General features: G+C 41.2%; 1 protein-coding gene and 1 pseudogene across 1 annotated transcript in view; both read left to right on the plus strand.

Annotated features, from left to right (window-relative positions):
* LOC122673217 overlaps positions 1-26,575 on the plus strand; it is a 499,807-nt gene that overhangs the window by 439,725 nt on the left and 33,507 nt on the right. The window lies entirely within an intron of this gene.
* On the plus strand, positions 1,778-8,873 carry LOC122673610 (annotated as a pseudogene).

Genomic DNA, 26,575 nt, shown 5'->3' on the forward strand with positions numbered 1-26,575 from the left:
AACCTATGGACATGAGTTGTTTAAAAAGGACCTCCTTGGAAAGAGAGACAGTGGAAGTGTGACAAGGGCTCAAGACTGGCCTCTGGCCAACAGCTAGCAAGCCAATGGGGACCTCAATTTAAGAACAAAGACATTAAATCTGCCAGGAACCAAGGACCTCAAACCCAGAGTTTAGATGAGATCCCTCTTGCAGCCAGGTGCCTTTACTTCAAACTTACAAGAATACATAGAGCAACCAGCCATGCCATGCCCAGACTCTTAGATCTAAGGACTGAGATCATAAATGGGTTTTTTTTTTTTTTTTAAACCACTAATGTGTCATAATTTGTTACACATCAATAGAAAACTAATACACTCAGGCACTTTCTCATATAATTAAATAACTACATCCGGGCAGGTTTCTCAGACTTCATTTTACAAATAATTTCTCCACCTGCTGTAAAAATACAATTGCTTCACAAGTGACACGCCATTAGTAGTACACTATCTGCTTAATTGGGTTTCCCTGGTGGCTCAGTGGTAAAGAATCTGCCTGCCAATGCCGGTTAGATTCAAGGGTGGGGAAGACACCCTGGAGGAGGAAGTGGCAACCCACTCCAGTATTCTTGCCTGGAGAATCCCATGGACAGAGGAGCCTGGCGGGCTGCAAGTCCATGGGGTCGCAAAAGAGGCAGACACCACTTAGCGACTAAACATCTGCTTAATGCTTCTCATAGAAACATTAAAAGCCTCTGGATTTGAGTCAAAATTCACTGAGAAGCTCTTCAGTGTTGACGAGCCTTTTTGGTGAGATGACTCTATTCCTGACCAGTTGCCTAGGGGTGGCGGGGTGCAGAGTAGAAGCTGGACTATCAGACGCAGACTCTTGCTGCCGCCAGCCTCCGCCGAGCAGCGGGGTCGGGGGTAGACGCGAGCTGAGCCAGGACGAGGGGCAGAAAAAGGGATGCCGTTCGTCCCTTTAATCCCTAGCCCAGTTTCTCAGGAAAAACACTACGCCGGCACAGTAATACCTCTAAAACCCTGTCTGCGGCACGCAGCTGCTTTGAAAGAAAGTGAGAGTGAGGCGCTCAGTCGCGTCCGACTCTTCGTGACCGCATAGGCTGCAGCCTCCCTAGCTCCTCCTACCATGAAATTCCCCGGGGAAGAATACTGAAGTGCGTTGTTGCCATTCCCTTCTCCAGGGAATCCTCCCAACCTAGGGATCGTGCGTGGCAGGTCTCTGGCACTGCAGGCAGAGTCCTCACCGTCTGAGCCACTAGGGAAGCAAACTCCCAGAGAACCCAGCAAGTTCCGACCGCTGACTAAACATCACTGGGGCCACTCAGCGTGGCGGACAGTTCATAACCCTTTCAAAAGATCTTTCAAACTCGGGAATTGTGCTCCTAGGTCGCTCGGTCCGCAGACCTAGAGAGCGGCCACTAAAACCTGAACCTACCGTCTTCCCCTCTAGCCGCCAGCTCGCCAGCCAGCCCACAACTACAGCGGGAACCCGGCCAGGTGTAACCACCCGGAACTGCGCCGCCACGCTTCCCCACTGCGCCTGCGCGAACCGCCGCTCCTAAAGGGGCAGAGAACCCGGCGGGCCCCGCTGCGCAGGGCGGGGTCCAGAGGCTCTTGGCGCCTGCGCAAAGGGCGCGACGGGCGGGGTCTAGAGGCGCTCCGCGCCTGCGCAAAGGGCGCGACGGCGTCCTGCGTCGTTCCTTTTTAAACTAGTGGCGGGGAACTGCTCCGGAAGCCCCTGGCGCCGCTGTCTGCTGGGTGGAATCGCGTATCGTCATCCGTGGGCCTGGCAATGGCGCCGCAACTCTCCCGGGAGCAAGGCATCACCTTGCGCGGGAGCGCCGAGATCGTGGCCGAGTTCTTCTGTAAGTCCTCCTCGCGCGGAGCGGAGGGCGGGGAGAGCCGAGCGCAGGCCGCCCGCAGGCCCGCGGCTCAGCCGGAGCGGCCCCGAATCCCGGCCCCTGTAGCCGCGGCCTCGGGTGCCGGCAGGAGGGATCAGGAAGTGGGGCGGCGGGCACCGCCTCCGCTCGCGTTGCTCCGGGCGGAGGAGGAGGCCCGGGTGCCGCGGGGGCCCGCCTTGCGGTGGGCCCCTTGGCGGGAGCGTTTCTTTCCAGTGCAGAGCTCCTCCTACACCCCCCGCCCCCGCTACGGGGAGGCCTCGGGGGTGGACCGAGACGGGCTAGATTTCGGGAAGCGCTGTTCTGAGCTGGCCAGGTGTACCTGCTGACAGAACCTGGCAGGATCGGTGAGGAGAAAAGGAGGAAAGAGACGTGGGAGAGGCCTGCCTGGGCTTGGTACCCGTCTGTCAGTTGCCTATTTTGACACCCTCTAACCATAAAATAGGCATTTGGACTTGTTTTACAATGAAATGAAATTTTGGCACTGGTAGATTAGTGGTTTGGCATTTTTCTTCTGTTGCCACATATGCAGCTGTCACTTAGACGCAAGATTTTAAGGATTTTTTTTAAATGCCACTTTGTACCTACTCGGCTTTCAGCAAAACACAAACACGTGTTTAGACATTTATAACTTTACACTATCATGAAACCATAGCCCCATCTACATATGCCTTATTTCCCCAGAAGTTACAACGTGACGATGACTTTAATATTTCTTATGTTTTCAGCGTTTGGCATCAACAGTATTTTATATCAGCGTGGCATATATCCATCGGAAACCTTTACTCGGGTGCAGAAACACGGTCTCAACCTTGCTTGTAACTACTGATCCTGAGCTCATAAAATACTTAAATAATGTGGTGGATCAACTAAAAGGTATTTTATTGTTGGACACAGTTTTGAGTTTTGTGGGCCTTTATGTTAATAGGATCTTCCCAGGTGACTCTGGTAAAGAATCCACTCGCCAGTGTACGAGACACAGAAGACTCAGGTTCCATCCTGGGTCTGGAAGATCCCCTGGAGGAGGAAATGCCAACCCACTCCAGTATTCTTCCCAGGATAAGCCCGTGGACAGAAGGGCCTGTCGGGTTACAGTCCATTGGGTTGTAAAGAGTTGGATACGAGCACACCTACGATCCACATTTTCTAGCTTCTTGGTGGTCATTTTTCAGCTCTGTATAGGGTAGTGTAAAATGCACTACCATCTCCCATACAGTGAACCAGTTGGAAGGGAAACAAATAACATACAAATTGAAAGAATTCCCACCCTTCCTCCACTTTTGAATAGGCTGAATATTTTAAGGTTCAGAATCTGATATGGCTTAACAAAACAATCTCCATCAACTCCTTCAGGGATGATAGAACACATTGGAATTTTATGTAATTATGATGGAGTTTCTTATCTGAGAGAAATCCACTGCATATATTTTTTGTAGCTGCTTGGAATCTAAAGCCATCATTATATTAAGATGAAGGAACTAAAATCAGATTCAACCTAGGGAACTAAACTTTAAAAAGAAGGAACTACTAAATAACAGCACTCATTAGAATTTTCTTATTTTTCACCTGTTTCCATTTGTCTTTTTTTTTTTTCATCATGCCTCTGAGTCAGTAAGCCTTTTCTATCTGCGCACTCATTTTCTTCTTTTAGCTCAAGAAGTTGCAGTATTGTGGGATCAGTATGCTCTATATATTCCTTTTATTTCTAGTAGTTTCTCTTTCATATTTCTCTCCACTTAGGATTCTTGTTTCTAATTTCTCTGTGTTGTAAAATGTTTCTCCCTTTCTGCCCATTAGATCTTCCAAAATACTAGTTCTAAAAATACTACAGCCCGCATTTTTTTTTAACCTTAAAATTCATGAATCATTTTTGTTGCTTCAGCTAGCTTCTTTTTCAGATTACATCATTGCGTTTTCATTAACTTGAGAGCTAAGCCACCCATAGTCGTTCATACAGCTGCACTCAGATTGTTTGGTATGGAACCTCTAGGCATCTATGGATGTATGTCGTCATCTTAATCTGAAGAAGTAGCAAGCCAGCTTTGCCCAAGTTACTGGTTTTTGGTTTGTGTCCTTTGAGACCAATAACATTTCTTGTCAGATGTATCTACACTTTCCTACTTAACTTCTCCCTTTGAGTTCAAATGGAGGAAATGCTTTACAGGCAAATTATTCAGTCTTTTAAATTCCACTTCTCTAGCCTTAGGAATTTGACCCTATTTCCTCTCTCTTATGTTGTCAGTTTCTCTGTTTTCGTTTGGATTATTCCCATTGGTTTCATTTCCATTTTTAAGAGAGGAAAAAAAAATCACCAACTTCCCCATATCTTCAAATTACCACTCAATCTCTTTTTCACAGGTAAACTGGTAAAAGTTGTTCATATATGCCAGGGGTGAGCAAGGCCAACAGGCCAAGTCCAGCAAGTGGCTTATTTTTGTACTGCTTGCAAGCTAAGAATATTACACATTTTAAAGAAGACTATGCTATGTAGGTGACCCATAAGCCCTCAATATTTCTAAAATATTTTCTATACCTGCCGATTCCTGAATAAAGTATTCTCAATTTCTAAGATTACTTGAGGGCTCAATCTGAGGCCCTCTTACGTGTAGATAATTTTAGTAACAACTTGTGTATCTGACTCATGAACCGATATCTAACCAAAGCCTCTCCTAACTCTCAGCTCATACATTGAGTGACTCCCTTAATGTCTTTATGCAGCTATATAATATACCACTTCACACTCAGTATATTAAAAACTGAATTTAGGATCATCTCCATTTCAGTTCTCTTTCCTCTTAGTGACTGGATCAACCATCTGACTACTGATATAAATCAGAAACCTGGGAGCTATCCCTGATTCATTCCTCTTCCTTACCCTAAGGTAATCCAATAAATCTTAACAATTTTAACCATGAAATCTCTTGAATCTGTCTACTGCTCCATCTCTACCAGTATATCTTTCTCTAAGTCTTTATTAGCTCTTGCTTGAATTATTCATTACTTAGTGCCCTAGATCCCCTGTTTACTTCCAGCTTACTTTCTACATGTATCCAGAAGGATAGTTTTCAAGTACAAGTTTAATTACATCATACTCTGCTTCAAACACAGTAATGACCTTCTTAGTTCTTAGTATCACGTCTTTAATGGCTCCCATGACTCTGTGTGGTCTGGCCCATTTATCTTGTAAGACTAGCCTTGCTCATTCTCCCTTTCTTAAACTGCAGTTGTTTTGGCCTCCTTTCAGTCCTCTGATCCAGTGCTCTGTTCTGAGTCTTTAAGACCTATACCTTTAGCAAGGAAGATCCCACGTGCCACAGCTAAGACCTGACACAGCCAAAAATAAATTACTTCATATTTTAAAACCTATACCCTCTTCCCTGTTTTGCATATGTATACTGTTGTCTCTTAGGACAAAACTCAAACCCCGTGAGTCAGAATTCCCTATTCGGTGCTTTAATTGTGCTCTATGTTGCCCCATGATGGGTAACTGCTACTACATCATAGGAAACTGCACCATCATGGCGGTTACAACAATTATAATTTCACACTTATTGTTGTGATTAGATTAGTGACATCTACACCCTTCCCTTGGATTAGGATGGAAGTACCTCGTGTTCACTGTCCTTAGCCCCCAGTGCTATGCCTGGCAGAAATAGTGAGAATTTGAAATCGGGAGCTAGGCTATTGATGGGGAAAGTTTTCTGCATAGTTTGGAGGAGATCCAAAATAGCAGTGGGAGAAATTTGCTGAGGATAGGAAGTCGGTCTTGAGAGGACAGTTGCTTTGTAATGCAGCAAACTAAAAAAGATGCCTTGTTTTGTGTATTGCAGAATGGTTATACAAGTGTTCAGTTCAGAAACTGGTGGTAGTCATCTCAAATATTGAAAGTGGAGAGGTCCTTGAAAGATGGCAGTTTGATATTGAGTGTGACAAGACTGCAAAAGATGACAGGTAAGTAGCAGTTACTTCCATTCTCATGTTTTAAAATTTATTTTCTTTACTAAATGAGTTCTGATTATATTGAACAAGTTTCATATAAAGTACAGTTTTTTTCTAGGATGTTAATTTGATCCTTAGTCTCCTGTGGCAAAGAATAGTTCACTGTCTTACATAGATAATATACTTTTAACAGACTTGCCTATAGTGTAAATGGGTGAATTTCACCTTCAGTGTTTATGGTAGTATGTACCTGGTGGCCCTTTAGTGAATTGTTTAAAGGTACTTTTAACCATAAGAGATTATCCTAGATTCCCCCAGCCTAAGATTCAGCTCTATTGTATTTCATTGAATGCCCCAAATCTTCTAAGACACTTCATAAAAAAGTTTCCAGACCACCTGTCTGGAAATGCCCATATGATCATGTCTAGCATTGTCCTAGGCTTGCTTACTGGTAAATTCAGAATCATTTCTCATAATGAAATGTAGTTTGTTTCTGAAGCCTTTGGTCTATTTTAGGAAATTTTTAGCTTATAAAAATAATTTGATAGTTAATTTAGTATTTTATTTGAAGCAGTAGGGAATTAAGCATTACAAAAAAATGCCAAAGTGATTGCACCAACAAAATATTTTAGATACTATTATTATTAGATACTATTATTTTCATTTTTTAAGGGGTTTCCCTGGTGGCTTACAGGGTAAAGCGTCTGCCTGCAATGCAGGAGACCTGGGTTCGATCCCTGGGTCGGGAAGATCCCCTGGAGAAGGAAATGGCAACCCACTCCAGTGCTCTTGCCTGGAAAATCCCATGGACAGAGGAGCCTCGTAGGCTACAGTCCATCGGGTCACAAAGAGTCAGACGCAACTGAGTGATTACGAAAAATGCCAAAGTGATTGCACCAACAAAATATTTTAGATAATACTATTATTAGATACTATTATTTTCAGTTTTTAAAAGGTGCTGTAGTTTGCCTAACTTGAAGCACTTGGCCAGTTTTCCGATTATCTGATACCAAATGACCTGATTTTAAGACTACCCCTAAAAAATGACTAAAATGATAAATGAAATAATAAAAATGCATATGCCTCTTGTGGTATATAGGTCCTGATGATACACTTATAACTTTTAAAAAAACACACAAAAAACTCCATTTTAATGTATTACTTATTTGATCTTGGAAACATTTAATCAGTTAGTCTTACCAATGTTTTAAATAATTTGTTAACACGTAAATTGATTTGGTTTCTCCAATAGTGCACCCAGAGAAAAGTCTCAGAAAGCCATCCAAGATGAAATCCGTTCAGTGATCAGACAGATCACAGCTACAGTGACATTTCTGCCACTGTTGGAAGTTTCTTGTAAGTATTATACAGCTTCACATTGACTTAAAATTTGTCAGGGAAAAGACTAAGCTATTAGTTTAAGAGTTAGCCCTTTATTAAAATTTTTCTTAATTATTAATATTACATAATAAAAATGAAAAATGTATTATAAAGCAGAAGTAGTGTTACATGCATTCTAGAAATTCTGAAATTCTGAAAAGGAAAGGAATGAAAGTATTCCACAGTATTCATTCTTGAATGTCTTAATGTAATCCCTTTCATTATCTTAATTTTTTATGTATATTTTGAAGGCTAGCCAGAACTGTCTTGCTTTTCTACCTTATCAGATATTTCCTGAATGCCTTCTATATGCGAGACACTGTTCTAGGCCCCAGGCTACATCAGTCACAGAACCCAGATGTTAGCTTTCCTTCGGGTTACCTTTATGCTATCCTATGTGATTAACTATATACTTCTTGCAAATAATGGTTTTCTCTTTTAAAAAAAGCAAACTTGAACTTTTCATAAGATAAAGCAAAAGGAGTGCAATATTTTCTGTACTACAGTAAATTTCTATTGAGGAAAAGCAATTGACTAGTCATTACAGTCCAGGCTAAACTCCCTTTTCTAATACTGTGGGTGGTTCAAAATGTGAGAGAGACAAGGAGGGTTCTTCTACTTTTGAAAAAAATAATGTACTTTAATGATTTTATCTCCAATTTAGGTTCATTTGATCTCCTCATTTATACAGACAAAGATCTGGTTGTACCTGAAAAATGGGAAGAGTCAGGACCACAGTTCATTACCAATTCTGAGGAAGTTCGTCTTCGTTCATTTACTACTACAATTCACAAAGTAAATAGCATGGTAGCCTACAAAATTCCTGTCAATGACTGAGGATGAGATATGGACAATAATGTACTTGTAACTCTCAAATGTGGTTTTCCTTCCAGATCACCTATAGTTGGTATGTTTTATTTCATTGGTTAGTTTTTAGATGAGGAAAACTTAACATGATGCTTTACTGAATCTGTGCAAAATTGTTCCAGTTTTGGTACCTATCTGACTTTCCATAGGGTTGACATAAGTTACTGCACAGATTACATCAGTACTGCCGTGTTACTTTCTTTCAAGGTAGTAACCGTAGGTGGAAAAACTTTTGCTAAATGCCTCTCTAAGTCAGGCTTTTGGTCAAGTAGCTTGACTCAGAATGTAGAGAAATAGTTAAATATAAAATAGAACAAAAGAAATACGAATATTCAGAATCTTCATTTAGATCCTGAAAGGAACTAATGATAATCCATAAGTAGTGAAATATTGCTCTTTATTGGGTCCTATTGCCATTTATTTCATTTGTATAGTTTCCATATTGAAAAAATGTCCAATTATTTGAGTTTAATTTATGTAACTTGAATTTATAAAGCTGTGGGTATTCCCACTCTTCAAATTGTTGTGATACAGAACTCTTAAGAATGTCTTTTCATGTTTTATAAAATCAAGCTTTAAATGACAATGATGAAATAAAGTTAAATGTGTATGCTTTAAATTTGTATTAAATTTTTTATATTGGTGTGTTGATACAGTTAAGTAGTTACGGATTCAGTACGGCATATTATTTCTTGTGCCTACTATGTTGTAGGGAGGGCCTAAGGATACAAAGTTGAGTAAGTCTTGAGGTACTTTCAATTTATTGGACAAGCTTTAATTAAACCTCCTTCACCCTATAACAGCAGATTTAAAATAAACATTGTTCTTTATGTAAAATGATAAGTGTCATTTGGAATTAATTCAGTTTAGCAAATGTCAGATTGTATAGAACCTTTCTATGCTCTTAGGTTTATTATCAGTCTAATTTTCCGTATACAGTTGACCCTTGAACAACATAGGGGTTGGAACACTGACCCTCTAAAGCAATTGAAAATCCCAGTAAAACTTAGAACCAGCACTCCATATCTGTGGTTACCCCAAACCCATGGATTCAACCAACCATGGATCATGTAGTACTATAGTACTTACTCTTCAAAAATAGCCAAATATAAGTGGACCTGCACAATTCAAACTGTTGTTCAAAGGTCAGCTGTATCCTTAAACATCATGTTTATTCTTCTGCCTGTGCCTTCATTAATACTCTCATCAGGTATATTCTTTCAGTTCCCACCTATTTTTCCAAGGTCAGTTTAAGGCAAACTCATAAAAATTCCTTTCTAATGTCTATACTAAATCTTAGCCCATTTTGTAATAATTCAGTTTTTTAAGTATGTAGTAGCAGACACTGTTCTAAGATCTTTATATGTATTCATTCATTCAACCTTCACTATTAAGTAAGTACACATAATCGGTATCCATTCATTCAAAAATCACATAATGAGCATCTGTTAACGTGCAGAGTAAGAACACTGCGTGCCAAGTACTAGGAGGAATGAAACAGAGTCCTGGCCCTTCCAGAGCTCGAGATCTTAGGAAGGAGAGGAAAGGAGGACAGAGGACCACAAGGTGGCTGAGCAGGTCTCTTTCCTTGTGTGTTTGTCTGTTATTTCACTTGGAAGAATCTCTCTCTGATCCAGCTGGGTGCTTGTGGAGCGTAAAGGCCTATGTCTTACGTTCTTTCATCTCTCAGTGCTGCTGGACAAACAGGTGCCCGTCTTTGATGATGGGTTTATGTATGCTGCTGCAAAAGCCATTCCCAGAGAGGAGCTAAAAGTATCTAACTTAGGTCCAGCCATGTCTTTTTTTCCTGAATAAGAAAAGCAGTTATGTAGAAGTGGAAATTGTGTTGATTTTGGGATGGTCAAAACTCAATATTCAAAAAACTAAGATCATGGCATTTGGTCCCATCACTTCTTGGCAAATAGGGAAAAGGTGGAAGCGGTGACAGATTTTATTGGGCTCCAAAATCGCTGTGGATGGTGACTGCAACCATGAAATTAAATGACACTTGCTCCTTGGAAGAAAAGATATGACAAACTCAGCATATTAAAAAGCAGAGACATTACTTTGCCAACAAAGGTCTGTCTAGTCAAAGCTATGGTTTTTCCAGTAGTCATATACAGATGTGAGAGTTGGACAATAAAGAAGGCTCAGCACTGAAGAATTGATGTTTTTGAACTGTGGTGCTGGAGAAGACTTGAGAGTCCCTTGGACTGGAAGCAGGTCAAGCCAGTCAATCCTAAAAGGAAATCAACCCTGAATATTGGAAGGATTGACGCTTGAGCTGAAGCTCCAGTACTTTGGCCACCTGATGCGAAGAGCTGACTCATTGGAAAAGACCCGGATGCTGGGAAATACAAAAGGCAAAAAGAGAAGAGGGCAGCAGAGGATGAGATGGTTAGATAGTGTCACTGAATCAATGGACGAGAATAGGAGCAAACTCCAGGACATAGTGGAGGACAGGACCCTGGGGTTCTGCAAAGAGTCAGACAACTTAGCAACTGAACAACAGAATCTCTGTTTCCAAGCAGCATGAGGTGTATTATAGTGGTCAATATTAAGACATTTGAATTATTGGGCTGTTGACATTTGATATAGTCATTGAGAAGGAAAGCAAAAGTAGAACTTGAGCAAAAATATGAAGAGAGTTAAAAATTATGGTCCTGTTTTTAGGAAATATGTTTGAAAATCATTATAGGAAGCAATGACTGCTTCTGGAAACACTGCCCCTTTGCTAATAGGAAAACTAAATGTGGTTCTTTCCTCCTAAAAGCACACCAGTAGCAACATTATGGATAACCAAAAACACTTAAATGTCTGTCATTTATGTATTTAATATTAGTGATCTTAATACTGATTTATTATTCATACTCTCTTTTCAAGAGTTATGTCCAGAAATTCATGCTCTGGATTTGAATGTTAGTCTCAATAGAAGCTTCTGCCATACAGTCTATTGCCTAGAAGTTACTCTATAGTACCAATTCTGCATTATCTAGGCTCTTTAAAAAAAAAAAAAAGCAAAAACTGGCTTTGAAAAAAATTAATGAAAGAACATTAACTACATAAAGGATCAAAGGGAAGGCTGAAAACTAGAGAACTAGGGCAGCCTCAAGGACTCTCAAGTCACAAATTTGTGAACTCTGTAATAAATGGGTCACTGGTGTTACCCAGTGATATCTCCAAAGGATTCAAACTGATTGTTTCAAAAAAAGTAATATGGATAGTTTAAAAAAAAAAAAGTGACAATGAAGAGCCTTAGCATTTTAACAAGCTGAGATGTAAGACTAAGAATTCTGGGAAGTTGCATTTTTAAATATTGATCACTTTGATGCAGCCAGCGTTGTTAAGATGGTTAAATTAGATTGCATATTACTATTGTAAGTTTTCTGAGGAGCTAGTCATGATCATTTTTTACCACTTACAGATTATATATCAATTCAGAAATACACTTACTGGAGTTGAGTAGGAAGAAGCCAAGCTGTGAGCTTTATTGATAAAGCCTGACTGGAAAACTCTGGCCTCAATCCCCATTGAACTTGTCCCACCCTCTTGCTATAACTTGAGGCTCACCTTGGGAGGGAAATGTTTAATTCAACAGAGGAAAGAATTGTGACTGCCACACCATGTTAAACATAGAGAAGTTGATTCCGAGAGAGTCTGGTTAGCCTCCAGACATGGCCTGCACTCTGACCCAGTTTTGCTTACTGTAGGTAGAGGAATGAAACGTGCTCCAGCTGAGCCCCTCAAAGTCCGGAATAGCCCCAAAAGGGACTGAACCCCACCTAATCTGCAGGGCCCTTCCCCCAGTGTCGTTAGAGGGACAGAGAAGTCAGTCCTCTGGTACTTTTACGCAGAGGTGTAACAATCTCATGTATTGGCTGAAATGGCAGCTCACTCCAGGGTTCTTGCCCAGAGAATCCCATGGACAGAGGGGCCTGGTGGGCTGCCGTCTGTGGGGCTGCAAAGAGTCAGACACAACTAAGGAATTAACATGCACACAAGCACAACAGTGACAACAAACATCTGTTTCTCCTTAAAGTCTGCAGGTCAGCAGATTGCCTCATTCTCGCGTAAGTCTACAGGTCACACGTCTCACTTGACCACTGAAGGGGCACAGAACTCTGAGGCTTCGCTTCAAACTTGTACACTGATGCTTTTCCACATTCCACTGACCAAGGCAAGTCTCATGGTTAAGCCAAACTTCAGTGGGAAAGGGAAATACACTCCTCCCAAGGAGATGGTAGGGAGAGGTGTGAAAATCGAATGAAAGGCTCTAATAGACCAGGGACTGGCAAACTTGTTCTGTAAAGGGTCAGTTTAGGCTCTGCAGCCAATATGGTCTCCTGCACCTACTCAAGTGAGTCAGTCGTTATGAAAGCTCCTCAGACAGTAAGTAAACGAATGAGCGTGGCTGTGTTCCAGTAACAAAAAGCTGATCTGCTGTATTTGGTCCATGGGTTATAGTTTGCTGACCCTGTAATAGGTACATTTGCTCTTTTGTTCACAAATGTTCAAACCCGTCGCTGGCTCAAAGCAACTGATTCTCTGATACTTAAGGCTCACATTTAAAACATCATTATTTGTTGAATCCATCCACAGTACCTCAAATAGGATGGCCCTCTATTTCACCTCAATCCCGTATTGAAATATAACTGGCTATTTCTTCGAGGTACTCTTCAGGACACCCTACAATGAATTTTTATCTGAAAACGGGAAGGGAGCCCCTTTGGCACATGATGCCTATGAATAGATTGAGAACAGCGAAAATGCTGCATGCTTCTATTTTCGATCACTGTGTAAACATGGATGCTGAATACATTTTTACTACTAGTATGCATTCAAGTTTCTTAGGTTCCTAACCTCCTATATGTTTTATAATTATGGACTGAAAAATTACTAGCATAATAAAGCAGGTACACACACACACATTTAATTTTTTCTTTACCTTCTGTTTCATTTCATTGTAAGATTTATCTTAATTTTATTAAATGTGAAAATTCAGGATAGCTGAAATAATGCTACATTGTAATACCTATGTTCTCCACCAGGTGGCACTAGTACTGTGACTTTCTTTTGACTAAAGACTAATATTCAGCTTCTCTTACTGAAGTTAACATTGGGACTTCTGGCTACAGAAAGACACCAGGAGGAAAGGCACAGCAGCTGTCTTTTGCTGGCATTTCACATGAACTGTTTCATTTAACTCTCGCGCTGTAGTGCACAAAAAGAATTGCAGGGCCAAGGGGCACGCAAATGGCACTGTGATCTAAAGTTTAGATGGTCTCCTTTTGTCCATGGCCGGGGAAGTTCATTTGACTCCATAACAAGCACATCGAAAGGAATGTTTCCTCACCATTTTCTGAGTGGCTCTTACCGTCTACATCCTGTTAGCAACTGAGTGTCCTGAATAAGTCAGTTTTCCTTTACTGGGCTTTGAGTTTCATCGGTGAGTTTGTATTTCCACTTCCCTCAGATGACTCTGACCAATGATGGGAAGCAACCAAAACACAGAGGACATTTTCCTAAACCTTATCTGTATTGTTTATAGAAGAAATTCAAGTACGAATTTTCAAGCATTTGTGAACCAGTTTTCCAACTTACCAGGAGAATTGTCCATTACTCCTTGGGGCATTAACTTTTGGATTAACTTGTAAATAATTTCTCATTTTTAAAAATTCCATGTGTGAAACTGTATTTCAGTTATTTTATTCATTGTAACCATGATAAAAGTTTGTGTTGGAATAACTATGGAAGAAACCTGTCTATTAAACTTCAAATTTTATTAGTTATATTTTCTAAAAACAGATCTTTGGTAATCTTTCCATTATTCATGATTATGGCTTTGAAAGTCAGCAGAATTAATCTATGCTTATTAAAAAAAAAAAAATCTAGCTGGGAAAGCTACTTAATCTCCATTAGAGCAGACAATCCTGTTCCAATCTGGCAAAAACACTGTAGCCCTAGCAACAAAACTATTAGAAAAGGCCTAGAGAGAAAAATGTCAGCGCTGACCCTCTGATTACACAAGTCAGTTTATGTTACCACTTCACCTATTTTTGTCCTCCTACCATTTAATCTATGTTTATACTAGAGAAACATAATACAGTTTCATTTATTTATCTAGGTCCATTTTCATCTACATTTATCTGCACCATTTTGCTATGCAAGCTTGTTTGCACAAAGGAACTTAACATCAGATCAAAATCTTTATTGTCTTGGAATTTCATCTGTGCTGGAAAAGGCCTCTGAGCATAAGCAGGCTAACCACACTCCGCTTCCATGCAAGGGAAAGATCTCAAACATCTTTAAAAACTAGCTAGATGCGGATATATCAAGTGGATGCCTAGACATGGATATGATTTCTATCTGAATGGCAGTCTCCCTGTCTATGCACAGAAGTTACTGGTTTTAAAGATTAAGTCAGTGATACCAAAATAGTTCATGTCTAAAATACCATTCTTGGATTGCTGTACTCAACCATAATAATCAATGCAGCTTTGTAGAAATCAACTCAAAGGTTCCAGATCTAAGAAAGGAAATTTATAGGCAATGATGGTCTAGCACATGCCCAGCACCAGTGAATGCTTTCCATCTGTTCAGTCCGATTCCTCGTGGGAGACCAGAGGGTGGGGCTCGTGAGGAAGTGAGGGACCGGGGCTGCAGCCTGTGGCCTTGGGAACTGGTGATGGGCACAGGAGGGCCATGGAGCAAGAAAAGGATGAGGTCGGGGTCTCCAGCGACAAGCCGTCCACAGTAAGCAACAGCTCCAGAGCCTCAGTTCAGGACTGCGAGGAGAGAAATGTGTGGAAAGAGAAGGAGTGGATCCAAAAGGAAGGTTTATAACTGCGGATGCCTAGAGGATAACCATGAAGGAACACTGAGTAGGTAGAAAGGATCCTTCATAGAGTATCTTAAACTCAACCTGTAGACAGGAATGGGATCTGGCATCAAATTAGTACATTATATGCATTATATCTGGAGTAGGAAATGGCAACCCACTCCAGTATTCTTGCCTGGAAAATCCCATGGACAGAGGAGCCTGGTGGGCTATGGTATATATGGGGTTGCAAAGAGTCAGACATGACTGAGTACACACACACACACACACAGTCTCAATCCTCACAACAAACTATCCTCATTTTACACCTGTAAAAAGTGAGATCCACGTAGGTTAAGTAATTTGTCCAACTTCAAACATCCAGAATACATTCCCAGACCTGACTCCAAAACCAATATTCTTTCTACTATACCTCACTGCCTCTCAGAGACTAGGGAACAAAGAAGCGCTGCCCTGTTCCAATGTCCATCTCAGCCAAGACTTACCACATGAATCTAACCCCAGGCTGGAGAAGTGAAAACTCACAGCCACAATATTTGACTGTCGAGGTGCATTAACTTTTTCAAAAACTCTTTTTCATAATAAGCTATCACTAAATGTTTATAAACACAGAGCGTCTTGCTGTGTAACAGGAGCATTTTCTTCTAGCAACATTTTCTTCTCTCATTCTTTCACTTGTTTTTGTACCAACTGCTGTGTTGGCATTTGGGTTTCTAGTTTACGGCCTTTAACCAGTTTGAGAAACAGACACAGGAAACAGGAAGAGATTGAAGTGTATTTATTACTATATGAATTATGGGGTTCCTATTAATGCTGGGTAGGAGGATGAGGCTTAGACCTAAAGCAGAAATAGGTTTGCTACTACTCCTCCATGAATGAACTGTGAACACTCAGAAAACTTCAGTCTTGCTCACTCAAGCCCAGCTCTACCGTGGGAGTAAGACCTGCATCCTGAATACCGAGGGCGGAACTAGAAAGCATCTTACCTGAACTCCTGTAAGTCTCAGAAAGTGTTCTTCTTCGTTGCTGCGGATGGTGTGAGAGAAAGTGGAGAGAGAAGCCCCGAACATTTCTCCAGTACCAGTTTCCATCATCAGAGTTAGAACAGAAACCTGAAGGTGGGAGTAACATGCATCCCTCCCAATATTTGCCAGGTTTTTAATCTTTCATCATATCACACTGTGTGTTCCACTGGCATCATGCCAGTTATTTTGGTACCCAATACTTCCAGGTATCTATGTGAAAAAAAATATTCATGGTGATGGTGACAAGCATTTTTTTTTTACTTTGGTAATTATGTATTTTAATATGTATTCAGAAAAATACATAACACATTTTAACATACGAGTTAAAGGTTTTTAAGTACACATAACATTTTTTAAAGTATTAGCATGAGTGATAGGCAAATAAAGGAAAATCATGACGGCACCGTGTGTATGAAGGGAGGCTGGGGAGCGATGCCATGAGCCATGTCCTCACGCAGCTCAGACGTAAGCCAGGGCGGCCGTCCCCGAGTGGGGCAGGCTGCGTGCTCACACCATCCCGCGCCCTGCTCTTGCTGCACAAACCTCCCCGCTGCAACTGCTGACGGGCATCTCACTGCCCGCAAAAGACTCTAGCAGCACGTGAGTCAGACAGGATTCCATGCAGCACCATAAACTCGAAATTCACTCCCTGTTCTATTCTTATCACTAATTATGTCCTAACATGCTGTCCAAAATACATCACCAGACTTTATGAAATGAACACAAAGACTGGATCTACAACATAAAGATGCTCCAAGTCCAAACAATAGGAAGCTCTTATTATTTGACTTCCTCAAAACTAACTCCCCCTGCAAATAAAGGACCATAGAAATTAAAGCCCAAATGCCTTCACTCCCAATGTTATGGGCTCAGTCTTGCCAGAGGGTCTTACTTAGTTGTCTAGGTTCCTATATCTGCCGCTGCGTCCTAGGCTGTCTTTCACAAGAATGTAGCTTCTTTAAATCCTAATCTCTAGTTGTGTAATGTGGGTCAACACTGCTATTCTCAGCCAAAGAAGACGACAGATAACTCAGTGGTGCCTGTGTTGGAGACAGTGAGGACTTGAGACGAGTGGGTCTCAGTCCCAGGGCAGGCCAGCCAACTGCGCCAGAGTCAAGTCCACAGTCTGGGAATCTGTACTCACTGACCGGAAACTGCGTCCATGTTTAATATATGTGTGTATTTCTTGTTTGTGCTCTTCCTTGTTTTGTGTGGGTGGTGCTCGTGGGATCTCCCCATATATGCTGCCTACTTTCTCTCAGGGTGACATGTGAGACATTATTGCCTTCTTAGAAAATTTAGATATTCTAGTTCCTTGTCTCATGCAAGACTGTGGTCTAGAGAAAACCTCTACTCCCAAATTCTTCCAACTGTATTCTTTCTAGGGGTGAAATACACTTTTCTCCATGAAAATATGAGGAGTGGGGTAGAGACCATCACCCCACTTCCTTAGCACTATGTTTTTTAAGTTAATAATATACACTGCTGTGTTTATTCTGATTGTGATTGTCGTCACTCTTCCATAAACTTTCCCTTCCTACCTAGGTGGGTTAAGCTGGACCCAGATAGGAAGTAGGTGACCAGAGTCAAAATTAAAACACCAGGATCTCAGTAAGACCAGAGGGGCAGGATTACTCTTGTACAGTGTTGGTGGGAATGTAAACTGCTTCACCCACCGTGAAAAACAGTTTGAAGCTTTCTTTAAATGAAGAATGAAGGGGATCAAGTGTATGGTGATGGCCGGTTACTAGACTTACTGATTACTTTGTACTGTACACCAATATTGATTTATAATATTGTCTACCTGAAGTCTGTATAAATATGATATACTAATTTTACCTCAATTTTTTTAAAAATTAAGAAAAAGGAGCAGAAGGATACAAAAGTTTAGCAAGACTTTAAGGAGATTCTAGATATCACAGATTAAATTCAAAAGTTAGTATTCCAAAAGGTGGGCCATTGAGAAGATAAAACACAAGCATAAGCCAAAAAAGAAAAAAAAGAAAAGCCTAAACCTAAACTTCAGGGCAGAAACGTTGCTGCTTCCCTCCGTCCTGTCTCGGCAGGCTCTGACTGACCGAGTGTGAGGAGAAAGACTGCAGCTGTGGAAGAAAGCAGTGCCGGGAGGTGCCGCTGCAGAAAGGTCTTGCTTTTTGCTTTTTCACTTTTAATGCGTAAAATTAATACATATGCAAGTTTTTCTTTTAAAAATCAAACAGTCCAGAGTGGTGCTGAATGAAAAGTTCTCTACCTGACCTCACTCTCCCACTCCCCATATCTAATTCAGCTCCACACTTTTAAACATTTTTTTTTATTTTGCTGCTAGTTATTACCACACCTCTGAAACTTACGTTAGTTCTTCCACCTCTTGTTCATCAACTTTAGACAGTTATCTACTGAGAGATGATAAATTTAGTTCATATTTCTTTATCCATTGCTAAGTTTTTCCAGTTCCAGTATTTCGGTTCTTCTGGTGGTTACCTATAATTCTAAAGCCTATGCTTAGTCTCCATATTTTGTTACATCAATTTTAGATAGCATGTCTTGACAAAGTGAGAAAAATTTGTGTCTGACATAACCTTCCACATGTGTCTGCTGCCTTTAACATTCAAACTTCCTTTTTCTTACATGATCAATGTCAATATTAGATTCTCTTTAATAGTTATTATTGTCTTCCAAGTTTTATTTATATGCTGATTCTACAAACTGAAATAGCATTTACATTACTGCAATTATGAATTACTACTTACTGAAATATTGAATCGCTTTATTTATTGAGAAAAATAAGGTAATCTATATAAGATGGCAAGATGAATATTCCAAGTGTCAAGGTCAAATCAGATTCCTTAAACTCAATCTTCAAGACTTTCAAATAAATTATTCATTTAGGCAATGATACTATGACCAACCTAGACAGCATATTAAAAAGAAGACATTACTCTGCCAAAAAAGATCTGTCTAGACAAAGCTATGGTTTTTCCAGTAGTCATGTATAGATGTAAGAGTTGGACCATAAAGAAAGGTGAGTGCTAAAGAATTGATGCTTTTGAACTGTGGTGTTGGAGAAGACTCTTGAGAGTCCCTTGGACTGCAAGGAGATCCAACCAGTCCATCCTAAAGGAAATCAGTCCTGGATATTCATTGGAAGGACTGATGCTGAAGCTGAAACTCCAATACTTTGGCCACCTGATTTGAAGAACTGACTCATTTGAAAAGACTCTGATGCTGGGAAAGATTGAGGGCAGGAGGAGAAGGGGATGACAGAGGATGAGATAGTTGGATGGCATCACGGACTTGATGGATATGAGTTTGAGCAAGTTCTGGGAGCTGGTGAAGGACAGGGAAGCCTGGCGTGCTGCAGTTCATGGGGTCACAAAGAGTTGGACACTACTAAGCAACTGAACTGAACTGACCTTTAATTTCTAAGAAATCTTCCTTCTCTGATTATTCTTGTTTCCTAACCACTTATTTTTTGGGTCCTTGACCTGCAGATGTTAAGTTTGGGAGGGCATGGAGTTTAATCACTTTTTTTTCAGTTCTCTTAATTAAAAAAGAGGCTCCTGTTTTCTTCAGGAGTCAATTTAAATCTGTTCCACCTGGACCATCATCTTGTTTTTTGCTGTTGGTTTCTTCTAAATTTTATGGTTTTTTCATACACATGCATGATGAAAAAGATTAATACTGGTTGCATAACTTTCAACTGTGCTATCAGATCTCTCCTGTGAATGAAAAGATGGATGGCAGGGTTTATGTACATATAAGCTAGTACAATAGGCCCTAGGTGTCTACAGGTTTCACATCCACGGATTCAACCAACCTAAGATAAAAAAGTGTTCCCCTCAAAATTCCAGAAAATTCCACAAAGCAATATTTAAATTGGCTGTGCACTGGCAACTATGTAAATAGCATTTACATTATATTTACCTTGCACCTATAGATTATAAGTAACCTATAGATGATATAAAGCATACAGAAGGATGTGCACAGGTTATATGCAAATACTATACCATTTTACACAAGGCACTTTAATATCCATGTGTTGCAGTATCCACAGGACATCCTGGGTAGAATTAACCCCTCATAGATACTGAGGTATGACTGTATTTTTTAAAGGTATGTTTAAATATTTAGTTCACTGTGTATTTTTTTTGAAATTTGAAATACATTTTAATGTATATTTTTAAAATTTGACTTTTAAAAATGATACATGATATATCAATTATTTTATTTCATTTTTTGTATGCCAGGATTCACTGACTGTTTAGAAATCTGCCTTCAACCAAGGGCCTGAAGGTTAAACATAGTTTCCAGGTATGGTCAGCAGAGGGCAGCAAAGGGTAGTGGAACAAATGCTCCCTGCCAAGGATTCGCTTCCCTCTTTGTGAAGGAAGAAATCAATTATCAGGCAGCAGAAGGCCCAGAGTACCAGAATCAGGAGAGAAGTTACTCACAGGGACAGTGACCCAGAATGGGGATCGGTTGGAGAGGCAGTGGAAAGGTTCACCCACAATTCACTCTGGTATCTGTCATTAGAGACGTGAACAACTGGACATCAGGAGGTGACTCATCAATTAGAACACTTTCAAATCCTGCCTGCTCTTCCCAGTCTGTCTACAGCCCAAGTATGGGTCCTTAGAGTGACAGGGGCGTGCTGTCCACCCGGGGAGATGATGCAGTGGCACCTTAGAGTGACGGGGGCGTGCTGTCCACCCGGGGAGATGACGCAGTGGGTCCTTAGAGTGACAGGGGCGTGCTGTCCACCCGGGGAGATGATGCAGTGGCACCTTAGAGTGACGGGGGCGTGCTGTCCACCCGGGGAGATGACGCAGTGGGTCCTTAGAGTGACGGGGGTGTGCTGTCCACCCGGGGAGATGACGCAGTGGGTCCTTAGGGTGACAGGGGCGTGCTGTCCACCCAGGGAGATGACGCAGTGGGTCCTTAGAGGGACAGGGGCGTGCTGTCCACCCGGGGAGATGACGCAGTGGGTCCTTAGAGGGACAGGGGCGTGCTGTCCACCCGGGGAGATGACACAGTGGGTCCTTAGAGTGACAGGGGCGTGCTGTCCACCTGAGGAGATGACACAGTGGGTCCTTAGGGTGACAGGGGCGTGCTGTCCACCTGGGGAGATGATGCAGTGGGTCCTTAGAGTGACAGGAGCATGCTGTCCACCTGGGGAGATGATACAAGCTTCCTGTCTGAGCGCTGGCTAAGGGTTCCACAACCTGCCACTTTGAGAAGAGTGTGTGTGCCTGTGTATGTGTGTTAGTCACTCAGTCACGTCTGACTCTTCGCAACCCCATGGACTTGGGGTTGCAAGCCATGAAGCTTGCCGGGCCCCTGTGTCCATGGAATTCTCCAGGCAAGAATACTGGAGAGGGTTGCCATTTCCTTTTCCAGGGGATCTTCCCAACCCAGGGATTGAACCAGGGTCTCCTGCATTGCAGGTGAATTCTTTACTGCCTGAGTACAATGCTGACAGTTAATGAAAACAGTCAGATACATTCCAATTAAATAATCTGGGAACCAACCTAAATGTGAGGTGGCTTAGATATACTTCCTTCCTCCAGAGGGCAAACGTTGTTTAGTTGTGGAAACACCATATGATTTTTAAATTAGATAAATGTGCCTCTATGAATTGTTAGATATACGACTCTCAGTTACTTAACTTTACTGAGCCTCAGTTTCTCTGTCTGTAAAACTATAAATAATGATTCTTACCTCACAAATCTGCTACAAAGAAACCAGACGACATACATAAACTGCCTGAGAGAGAGCATGGCAACTTACAGTTCATCAGTCAACACTAGAACCTGTTCCATCTCCCCGTCTTTGTCATGGAGGAACATCCATGAGAGTGTGTTTTGTTTTTCAATGCAAAGTTTCACAGTCTCCTAAGAGCATAACTAACATTAACTGAGGGATTACTGTGCTGGGAACCACAGTGAGTTTTCCAAAGTATTATCTAATTTTAGTAACAAGCCTATTAGGTAGGTACTTTTATTATTATCTTTTTTACAAATGAGGACACTGTAAACTGGTTTTCCTTGTCTTCTCATGTATGTAGTAAAGAACAAGGAGGGAGTCAAACTAGGTAATTGGGATCCAAAACTCACATTCTTGACAATACACCATCCATTTTCCACTACAGACATTTAATCAAAAATTTAAAAATCTAAGGGAAAAATCAGAATTAAGAAAATAGTCTTGTCTTTGCAATGTGTTTAAATGGTGGTACTACTGGCATGGGATCATCTCTTCTATTTTATATTTAGGGCAAAAGTTCAATGTTCAGTGAAATAAATTAAAACACCTTGCCACTGTTATTCTATTTAGTTCTTTCAAAAATTAAAACAACTAGTAATGGTATTTTGTAAAAATTAAGCTTTAAAGTTAACTACTACATGACTAAGGAAAGCTCCCTTAATCTTTCTGGGAAAAAAGTTTCTCTCTTTTGCCTCACTCCAAGGGAACAATGATAAAAGAACACTTCTTTCTCAATGGATACCTAAAACACAATCACAATCCTGGTTACATGCAAGAATCATACAAAAAGCTTTTCAAAAATACAGGTTCTTTGGATCTGGTGGCTCAGAACCTCTGGAGGAGGATAGCCTGAAAAGTCTGAAGCATATCAAAACTGATTACCAGTGAATAGATTCCAGAAGGGGAGAAGTTTTCCTGGCTCTAAGCGCTCCAAAAGAGAAAGACAGAGAATGGAGATAATCTGGGAATTGGGGAAAGTGCAGAGATATGTCTGTCTACACTTCTTGCCTGAAATAGATCCTGCAGACCCTTGATGAGAGGCCAGGAAGTGTTGCCCAGTAAGCCTCTATGGTTCTAAATACAGTCGAGCATGTCCAGTGGCACCGTCCCTTTAAAAGTAGTAAGCGGTCTCTGGAGGCCGCTGTCTACTTGCGGTCCGTGCTTGGGCTTCCCAGGTGGTGCTAGTGGTAAAGAACCCACCTGCCACGCTAGTTTGGCTTTAAGATCACAGGCCTTAACAAGGTCAGAAAACACTAAGAAGACCTTTCCTGCTGGCCTCCACCTACCTTTTCAGACTTACTGCACCTTCTTATACCTCTTGTTTGTGTCTCCAACCCAGTAAACTCTTTCAGGTCTCCGAAATTTCATAGATTCAAGTTCTACCCTTTGGCACAAAATATAAAACACCCTCTCCCCAAACACTGTTTTCTTCCTCTTCTTTTTCCCCTTCTCATTCTCCCTCTCTCTTTCTCCTCCCTCCTGTCTCCATCCCTCGTTCTCTTTCTCCCTCCCCCGCCTCACCAATTGTCTAATTCCAAATTATCTTTAAAAGCTCATTTCAAATGAGTCCTTCAAAGAAGCCTTCCTTGCCTGCCCTCCCCACAAAGGCAGGAGTCCGGTCTCAGTGGTAATTGATCATCTCAGTCTGTAAATTTTCTTTGTAGTACCTACCAGAGTCTGGCATTAAGACTTACTGGTGACACTGTTTAATTTCTGTCTCCTCCACTTAAATCTAGAGTTGAGTCAGAATCCCTTTTGCTCCCTCTGCCCAGACCTAACCAAATGCCTTTCCTTTAGTGCCAGGTTCAAACACCGTTGAACAAATGAAGTGAAAGACAGACTACTTTGGATGATCCTTTTCCCCTACATTCATGGCAGAAAGCCATCTCACTGATTTATTCAATAAAATGTTTTGAATTCTTCCCATGTGCCAATGCCTGTGAGAATTAAATGATAAATCAAAAATAGACTAATTCCTTGAAGTCCTTAAGAGTCTGCATGCATCCTCAATCACTTCAGTCATGTGTGACTCTTTGTGACCCTATGGACTGTAGCCTGCCAGGCTCCTATTGTCCATGGGATTCTCCAGACAAGAATACTGGAGTGGGTTGCCATGCCCTTCTCCAGGGGAATCGTCCCAACCCAGGAACTGAACCCATATCTCCCGTGTCTTCTGCAGGTGGATTCTTTACCCACTTTGCCACCTTGGAAGCCTCTGTAAGAGTCTAGTGGGGAATATAAAATATGCATTCAGATAACTATCATAAGAACCTACAAGAGAAACCACAAACTTCCATATGGTCAAATTTCAGTTCTCCACCATTGTCAAAGAAAAGAGACCGTCCCCAGGAAAAGAGGTTAGGGGCCTCGCTGCCCAGAAGCTGTGTGACCCCTGGGTCGGTTGGAGCTGATCCTTCATTATTACTATACCAGGCTTCTTGGCCTCACAGTTACCCAAACTAACTGAGTGGCAGCCTCCTCAACTGTACAATGGTCAATTTTCTAGTGGAAAGAGAATACCGTCTTTACATAAAATGCTTTTAGCAGAAGACTACAGGTTCCAGAACACTGAAGAAGACACACAGAAGGCAAATCAGCACAGGAAAAGATGCTCAGCATCATTAACTATTAGGGAAATGCAAAATAAATCCACCATGAGATGGCACGACACAGCTATCAGAATGCCTAAAAGTGACACCACCAAACACTTATGTGGGGAAACTGAATCACTCATACAGTGCTGGGGAGAACACGAAATGGTACAGCCACTCTGGAAAACAATTTGGCATTTTCTTTAAAAACAAAAGATACCATTGCTGCTGTTGTTTGCTCTTTGTGTCCTCGTAGACTGTAGACCATCAGGCTCCTCTGTCCTTGGGATTCTCCAGGGAAGAACAGTGGAGTGGGTTGCCTTGTCCTTCTCCAGAGGATCTTGCTCACCCAAGAATCAATCCCTCATCTCCTGAATTTGCAGACAGATTCTTTACCCCTGAGTCATCAGGGAAGACCTATAACTACCATACAATTGGGCATTTACACTCCTAGGCCTTTAACCTAGAGAAATGGATACTTCCATTGACACCAAAAAAAAAACGTGTACACAAATGTTTGCTGCAGCTTTATTTGTAACAGCCCAAAACTGAAGACAGCACAGGTGTTCCACAATATGGTTAAACAAAAAGTGATACATCATTCTCATGGACTGCTACTAAGAGTTACAAAGAAATGAACTATTAACACCTGCAAAAGTCTAGATGAATCTCCAATTATGCTGAGCAGGGAGCAAAACTGGAGCAAATCCCAAAATGTTACATCCTGTATGATCCCATCGATATAACCTTCTTGAAATGGCAAGATTAAAGGAGAAAAATTAGTGGTTGCAGGGATTAAAGAGGTGGCAGAAGTGGAGGGGAGTCTGTGTGGCTATCATTGAGGTGATGGAAATGTGCTGTATCTGGACAGTTTCAATGTTAATATCCTAGTTATATTGTGCTATATTGTGCTATAGCTTAGAGAGATACTACCATCACGGGAAACTGGGTAAAAGGTTATAGACTCTGTGTTATTTCTTGTCACTGCATGTGAATCTGCAGTTATTTCAAAATAAAAATATTAATTAAAAAAAAATCAAAGCATCAGTCGCTCAATTGTGTCCGACTCTTTGTGACTACCTGGAGCCTGTAGCTCTCCAGGCTCCTCTGTCCATGGGATTCTCCAGGCAAGAGTACTGGAGTGGGTTGCCATTCCCTTCTCCAAAAACATCAAAAGACAGAGCTAAAGTCAGGGGAACAGATATGGAACCTTGTCAGCTATGGCATGAGCCTCAGAACGGTGACATCATAATGGCCTACTGGCCATCACCTGGACTACTCCTCCTCAGGCTTCATGGGTCTGTTCACAGTACTCTGCCAAGTGCTGTAGACATACTCAGCTTTCAGTGCCGAGAATTGGAGAAAAAAAGGATTTTCAGGGCAATCAAAAAGCACTCTGAGCTTTTTGGTTGTCATTCAAGGTTTCACCACATCAGGTAATCCTTTAATATACTATTTTTTATCATCAAAACAAATTGGTGGTCACACGACGAATTTTATTTTGTTTCTTCTAAGACATATGAACTAATTTTTCACTTCAGCACAGGTTTCATGAAAAGCTACTGGTGTTCCTAAGATTCATACTGCAGAACATGAGTGAGCAGCTTTATATTCTCATGGTGGGGCAGGATGTAGGGGGAAATTTTCTTGACTTCAAGACTAAAATTTTCTATAGATCTATGAAAATATCTGCTCTGTTTATCAAAGAGTCTTTATGTTCAGTACAATTTAGTTGTTTTGATCAGGCAGTTCTGTTAGACCTTAGTCATAGCTCAGTCAAGTAATAACTAGGCACTGCCTAGTATTTATAAACTTTTTTGATGTTTCCAGTATTATTTAGCTGATCTTAGAGAATTTTCCCCAAAATTTGAATATTGATTTAGATATGATTGAAGTCAATTTTCCAGAATCCTCGGTTATCTAAAATTTTAGGCTAACATGAAACCAAATTGTAATGACTTCTTGGCAAATCTCCACATCGTTTTATCTATAATAGGCCACACATTATCCTATTTTGTGTGGTTTTTAACTATTATCTGTTTTTGCCTTCCTGTAATCCTCTCTACCTTTGGCCTTCTGGTTCTCCTCTTCCTAACAGTTCAAGACCAGCTCTGCTCCTTTCTCTATTTCACTGCCTCTAAGAGTCCACAGGCCCAAGGGCTTTGTCCTTGAAACTGTTGTCTGTCCACATCAACTCCCTGAGTGACCTCATTTTTCTCGGTAGCTTTCTATAGCTTGCTGATTCCTAGATTTGAGCTGTGAAGCTCTGTTTGG

This window comes from Cervus elaphus, chromosome 17 (assembly GCF_910594005.1).
Source record: "Cervus elaphus chromosome 17, mCerEla1.1, whole genome shotgun sequence".
Lineage (NCBI taxonomy): Eukaryota > Metazoa > Chordata > Mammalia > Artiodactyla > Cervidae > Cervus > Cervus elaphus.